The following is a 7243-nucleotide window of genomic DNA, read 5'->3' as shown; positions in this document are numbered from 1 at the left end:
CTTGACTTCAGAAGATACTGGCTGGGGCACTGAGGGGACAGAGAAGCAAGATGGTTTAAGGAACTGTTTTCTGCAGGAAAAGAGAGTTCCAGTCTGGAAGGAGGACTATGGAGTGGAGTAGGGTAATGTAGACTTATTTCTCCTTCTAAGTATGATGGCCAGCCCAAGGAGGGGATTTCTGTGGGGGGGTCTGACACTGGTCTGGGTGGGGAAGGGCCCCCAGGGAGCTCCAGCTAAAAGGTGGGACTCCATCAGGAGGGGTGGAACATACCAATTTTGTATTGGTGCTGGTAGAAGAATGGTGTATCTGAACTAATTTTTAGATTAAAGTCTTGCAGTACTGCTGAAAGCAGGATCCACTCCTGGGGTTGCTGCCTGCCTCAGAAAAGAGAGCAGGTTGTTGAATGTTAAAAACATGCTTGTCTCAGGTGGGACTGGGCAGCCCCTCCATGAATTGTGCTATTTCCCACTTGGAACTGGGGAACATGGTAGCAAAGGATGCTCTGATGAAAAATGAAGAGAGACACCTTCACTCTTTTACTTCCTCCACTCCCATCACCCTTCCCTTCCCCTGTCTCCTCTGGAGTTACTCTCTCATCTGTTTCTCCTCTGCTGTCCCTATCTCAGGTTTCACACACAACCCTGAGCTTCTTCAGTATAGTGATAAGAGAGTGGAGTAACAAGGGGTTTGAAGAAGAGAAATACAAGCCAGAGAAAAACAATCTTCAGTTGAAGAAGGAATGCCATATTGTTTGTCTTGTGTAGTGTTCTTGTTCAATGAAATTATCTCTACAGTCCATAATTAATTCCTTTTTCTTGCAATTACATCAATTAGCATTCAACACAGCTAAATTGAAGAGGCAGTATTTTGCCTCCAGCAGCCAGCAGTGCAACACTTTAAGCCATCAAATCATCTATGGTGCTGCAGAACATTTCTCCCTTTGAAAAAAAATCGCCCACCATTAAAGCACTAGCAAAGAAAAATGAGCCAGAAGTTTATGGCAAAGAGGCAGTGCTTCAAATGTACATTTTATGCTGCTAAAGAGAGCCAAAGTAGTGTGACCAAAATCCCATTAAATGGAACACTTTCTATTTAAATCTTCCCATGACATGATTCTGGTATTACTGCACTGGGGGGGACACAACTGTCAGGCTTAAAGGCTCTTCCCTCCTTCCTTGAGTGGCTCTGCAGACTCAGGCTGTCACTTCCAGTTCAGGATCTCAGGCTAAGTGCCAAACTGCAGCTCAGAGCTCAGAGCTGAGCCTCACCTCTGACTGGCTGAGCCCTTGGCTTGTGTGCCTCACCCAGAGAGCATCAGCAGCTCAGTGCTCAGGTGAGAGAGCTCCAGGCTTCCCAAGGAAAAATGGTGCTCTTAACCCTTCCCTGGCCATCAGCTTTGCTGTGCCCTCATGGGATGAGCTCCATGGTGCCTGTCATGGACAGGAGGATGCACTTCACTCACAAGAAAGAAGTAGCAATTTTTTCATTGATTTAAACCTGCAATTTAATGGATTTGACAGCAAATGCAACAGCAGATTTGTTGGCAAGGTACACTTGGTTATTTACTGCATGGAGGTCAGACCAAACTATCAGGGAGAGCCTCCCATTGAGTCATGAGGTTCAAAAAAAATAAGACTCCCTTTTATTCTAAACTGCTTTTCAGAAGGGAGTTTAAGTGCAGCTGGAGTGAGACTTAGACCCAGACTTGACCAATGGCTTATTGCCAAATTATTATATGGACACAATCCATCACTTAGCTAAGATTTAAAATTTTATTAATCCATTAAACTGAGAATTAGTATTGAGAATCCATTGGTCCTGAGGAGTAATCCTGAGAAGTGTCCCTGCTGAAGGGGAGATCCTGGAGTGCAGGAGAGCTCAGGAGGTCCCTGGCTGCCCACAGTTTATGGAGCAGGGTAATGACTCACAGCCCTGCCTCACATCAACTGCACAAGTTAGTTCCTGCCAAACCTGGCTTTGGCCAAACCTTGACCAGGTCTGTGGTGAGAAAGTGGGGGTGTTTTTCCCAGGCATTCAAGGCAAGCTGTGGTTTCTGACCCTCACAGAGAAGAGTTTCTCATCATGAAGGGCAGCAAAGTGTGCTGTGAGTGTCTGGCATTATCTGAAATGCCACACTTTGCTTTCTGTCAAGGGGCTGGTCCCAACATCTTGGATACACTTAATGCTGGCTTACATTAAGCACTTGTTAAAAGCTTGCAGTAATCCCAAGTGCACTGTACACAGCATGAAGTATGGGAGCTGGTTCAGAGGAAAAATATGCTTAAATGATCCCATCCCAAGCTCTCCCAATACTGGTGATGTTACCCAATACATAAGGGAAAAAAAGAAACACAAATGATAAACTAAAGTCTCAGAAACTTACTTTGTCCACTGACAGGCTAAAACATGCCCCCTTTTTAACATTCTGTATTGGAATGTCAGCCTTTTTTGCTCCCAGTTCAAGAGTTTCAATGTAATCATAATTTCTATGATGTAGACAGCTATAGCTATATTTTCATATTTACCTAGTTGTAAATACAGAAAACTCATCAGATTCAGGATTCCTCATAGAAACAACTGTCAATAGCCAGGAGATCAACTGGATTGTTGTTTTGGTTAGGATGTTAGGTTTGGGTTTTCATGTCTTGTATCTAGATATTGAACTTTTGTTTTTATCATAGCTTGATCAGTTTCCTTAGACTTGTTTTTTTATTTTTTTCCCTTCATCCCAGTATATCAGCAATACTGAAACAGGGAATTGCTTCCCAGTAAATCTTCAGTGTCTGTCCAGCTAAAGTGATTTTACATCCTTGCAGTTCATGGTGGGCATGGTGTCAGAAAGGACACAAAGATCTGAACATCAGGTAAGTTCTACCTCCAAGGTATTTCCCACATCAGTCCTTAGCAACACTGGGCAATGCAGAAGTCTGAATTAGTTTTCATCTCTTTGGGTCATCCTTCCTAATACTCACTATGTGAGAATTAAACTCTGCTAACCACCCCCTCAACCCCACACTTCCAAACAAGCTAAGAGAGATAATATATTCAAAGGCAGGTTAAAATATGGTGCCTGTCAAGTAACTGAGCCCGTACTTTGTTGTAAATATTTTTAAATAATTTTCCTGGCCAATGTTGCTATTTATCAAAGCTCTCTTTTGTTTCAGTAAGGACTTGCTGCCTCACAGCCTGTCTGCTTGGTCCTGCAGTGCATTAGCTGAATGCATGACACAACAGTAATTACTGTGCCAAACCCAACCAGCTGCTGTTTAAAAAAGAAACCCCCTGAAAATCAAAGAAACAAAACCCCTGGATTGTGCCTAACAATGCAGAATTAGAAGTGGAGGATGGGGAAGCAGCATTAATGGACAGAATTCCAGCATTGATGTTCAGCAAAGTAGCAGGGGCACTGGAAGTGAATGGCAGAGTGAGTAGCACGTTGAAGAAATGTCTCCTCCAAGTTTATCCCATTGCAAGGCCCCTTCTCAGTGCAGGGAGTTGCCCCAGTGCAAGGCACACAGAGAGCCCAGCACTCACTTGGAGTGAACAAAGGCCTGTCTCCTGCTGCTCTTAGTGCTGGCACTTCTATTAGCAGCAAGAGGCAGTGGGTTAGCCCCCCTTCCTTTCTCTAGATGATTACATTCCTAAGCTGATTGACTGCAGGGACTAAAGGCAGCTGTTGATCCACACTCTTCCCTCTTACACCCACAGTGGCACACGAAGAAAAGAAACACCACATTTCCTGTGTTCAGGATAGGATTAAGGTTTTCATTGCCTGAGCAGAGGGGAAACATTGATTTCTGTATCAGGAGCCAGGGATCCCTAAGGGAAGAGCTTCCACACACCTAGCAAAAGACAGTGGGGATGCTCTGAGTTTGGGAGAACTGAGCCTCCTCCTAAGTTCCCTTCCCTCTTGCCCCAGACATGGGGGAAAGGGTGGGGAAAGGGACCTCAGTAATAGGTCCCCTTTTATTTGGTATTTATTTGTATTTGGTTGGATTTGGGCTGCTAACTCATCAACCTGGGAAAACCCCAAAAGAAAAAGGGAGGATTAATTAATCAGATATAAATGCAGCCTACAGTCTTTTCACAGATTTCGATGCAGATGTGTAAATGGAATTAGTTTCCTCCTTTTTTCCCCCAGCCCATATTTGTTTATACTAGATGTGTTTCCATGCCTAAGGCCAGCTGGGTGCTTTGCTCCATGCTCAGAAGGCTTTCCAAAGTGGCAGCTGTGTTTTCTGCTAAGGTGAGGGGGGCAGTGCCAGTGCATGGGGGTGTGGATGGTGTGGAATGGGCAGTTCACTGAGTTGCAAGCCATGTTTTGAGGCTGCAAATAGCACTACTGTAGGGGATGGCACTGGGGAAGGATTCCTCATAGGCACAGAACAGCTGCTAAGCTGGCTCTTCAAGAGGTACTGCCTTTTAACTAACTTGTCTGTGTGAACTGGCACAAAATTTTACCCAGGAGAAAAGATGACAGTGGAAGTGGAGTTGCAGCTATAATTAGCCAATTAAGCTTTTTTAAAGGAAAAACATGTCTAATATATCACCTTATCTGCTGTAAATTAATGGAAAAAAAACCCAATCTCTTTTAGGTGACAAATTTCCTGCTTCAGCCTCTGTTGGTTGCAATGCACAGTAAATACATCAGTTACAGGTCTCAGGAGAGGTGGATCTAAAGAGGCTCCTGCTGCTGTCTTATCTCAGGTGAGAGGTAATTTACTGCTTAAAGGAACATCCAAGAGCAAGGCCTCATTTGCAAAAAGAAAATACAAGTGAAGGAAATTGTAGGTATGTTTTGTTTGTTTGGTTTTTTTTTTCTTGTGCACAAGCTAGTGAGTCCATGCAGCTCTAGTGAAAATGGATCTAACAAAAAAATTCAGATCTGCACTTTCTTCCCTGACAAAGCTGGGGGGTATCTGCTTAGCAGCTTTTCTAGCTAAGGCAAAAACACACCAAAAAGTTCTTCCAGGTGAAATCCAACTGAATGCATCCAAGATACAGCTGCAGCTTTTAAAGGGATAGTTGTGTGAAAAAAAATAATACTTTGATATGTCAAAATGAAGTTTTCAAAAATGGTTAAAGCAAAAGGTACTTTTTCCATTGGGAACCTGTTTTACTGCTTTGGAAACTGCAATAGGGAAAAAAGGTACTTTTGTGTGCTAAGAACAAATAAGAAATGCTGCTATTCTTACTACCTTTTTGCTGCTTTCTCTCTCCATATACCTAAGCTTTCATTCATATTTGAGTGGCATAAAATGATTTATGAAGTATTGGCCAGGCATCCAGTTTGCAAACTGATGTAAAAGCTTCTTGACTCTGCTTTGAGCAGTGTGAAAATGGACTCATGCACAGTGGAAGAACTTAAGAGGGATGACAATTTGATAAGTGACATTGTTGTAGTAATTTATTTAGAAGAGATAACCTAGACTGGATCTCAAAAGCTTGAGTAGAGTTAGATAACAGCTCACTGGTAAACCATATCCTGAGACATGAAAGCACTACTGTGAGTCTGTTCAATAATGAAACAGGACACACTAGGGAGGCAGGTGACTTTCCAGGGGGTAATAGAGGTACAAACATGGGTCTGAGTTGGAAATGTCACAGTCCAATGGGGTTAGCACTGATGGGTGGAAAGATCCTGCTTTTTGTGAAAAATTAAGGAAGTTACTTGGTTTAGAAACACTTTGGAAAATTCTGCACCCTTTGATGGAGCGATATGGTAAAATATGTTATTTTAATTTCAACCCACAAGTACCTGATTATAGCTCCTACAAATCTATAATAGACAGATAAAATAAGGTGAGAAGGTGTGTAAGTCAGAAAACTCCCAATGATGATAATCATATAAAAGGGTTAAAAGCTTGGTTCTCCTGCTTCTCTTCACATCACCTTCAACCCACCCCTGATGTCTTCAAAAAACTCCATCAACTCTTGCACTACCTCAAATGAAAGAAACTCAGGATAACTTCAGCTCCTTTGTAGGATATGACTGTGGAAGCTGCTTGTCAGTGATGAGCTCCCCAAAGCCTTGGGCTAACTCAGCAGCTCCACCTTTCAGGTAGGGTGGTGTCATTCACACAATCCCTTCAGCCAAAGCTACAGTGAAGTGTCTTCTCTGGACTCCAGGGCACAGGAGCCAAGGACCAGCCATGCTGACCAGCTGCAGCTGCCCCTTGCAGACCCTGAACACGGCCCCTCCTTTTGCAGGCTGCAGTGAATGTGCTGCCCCTGTCAATGGACACACACCAGTAACCACTTCAATGGGAAACAAAAATGCCATTCTTGGCAGATGCATCTATTCCAGCATTCAGAAGGGGCTGCATCTGTTTATTTTGGTTATCTCTACCAGTAGGTGTCATGATACAGCAACCTGTGAAAATTCTTGGTGGAGCGGGAGATAAAGTGTTTAAATAAAAACTAATAATTACAGAATTTTATTTAAATCAGTGGGTATCAATGGTTAAAAGGATGACAAATTTTGCTAGTACTGCCACACATCACTCTCCTTTTTGTGGATGTGCTGCAAAGGAAAACCTCTCTCATTGTCCCCAAAATTTCTTTTTGATGCCTGTGGAATACACCAGCTTCTCTCATTCCAAGAATGGTGCCTGCCCTTCAGTGGGACACACTAATAATGGGGTGGGTAAGTGACTGACATGTGACATTCTCCAAAGAAATTAATGATAACTTCTCCTTTGAAGAAAGAGATTCAAAATGAACACCACACACATTTGCTATGTCTAAGAGCAGTCCATTTAGATATTTTTGTCACACACATCAAAGTACAACTCTCAGCCATGTCCATTTATGTGATGGCTTTGGTTTCATCCTTCTGGGGATAAAAAAATAATAATAATAAAAAAAAAAAAGGCTGTCTAGTCTGGGAAATCAATTAAAAAGAACTGTAATATCCTTTTAGTCAATCAGGTGCCTGCATTAATGAGGATCACATCCATTCAGAACTGCAGCAAATTACAGCATGACAGGAGTTCTCTCTCACCTTACCAACAGCAGGCCTGGTGCTAATGCCAGACAGGGTGCTTGGTTTCCAAGTTTTGCCTGCACAGGCATGCTGCATTTTAAGAGTAAAGTGGCAGTGTTTTAAAGTTTGATCTGATTGTTGGCCTGATGACTTCTCTGAGCACTTCTCCTGCTCCCGATGAAAGCATCTGTTACAAGTTTTGAGGGATTTTTTTTATTTTTTAATTTATTTATCTCAGGAGTTTAAAGGTTGTAAAA

Source organism: Oenanthe melanoleuca, chromosome 2 (assembly GCF_029582105.1).
Source record: "Oenanthe melanoleuca isolate GR-GAL-2019-014 chromosome 2, OMel1.0, whole genome shotgun sequence".
Classification (NCBI taxonomy): domain Eukaryota; kingdom Metazoa; phylum Chordata; class Aves; order Passeriformes; family Muscicapidae; genus Oenanthe; species Oenanthe melanoleuca.
The sequence above is the reverse complement of the archived record's forward strand: the minus strand, read 5'-3'. Positions refer to the sequence as shown.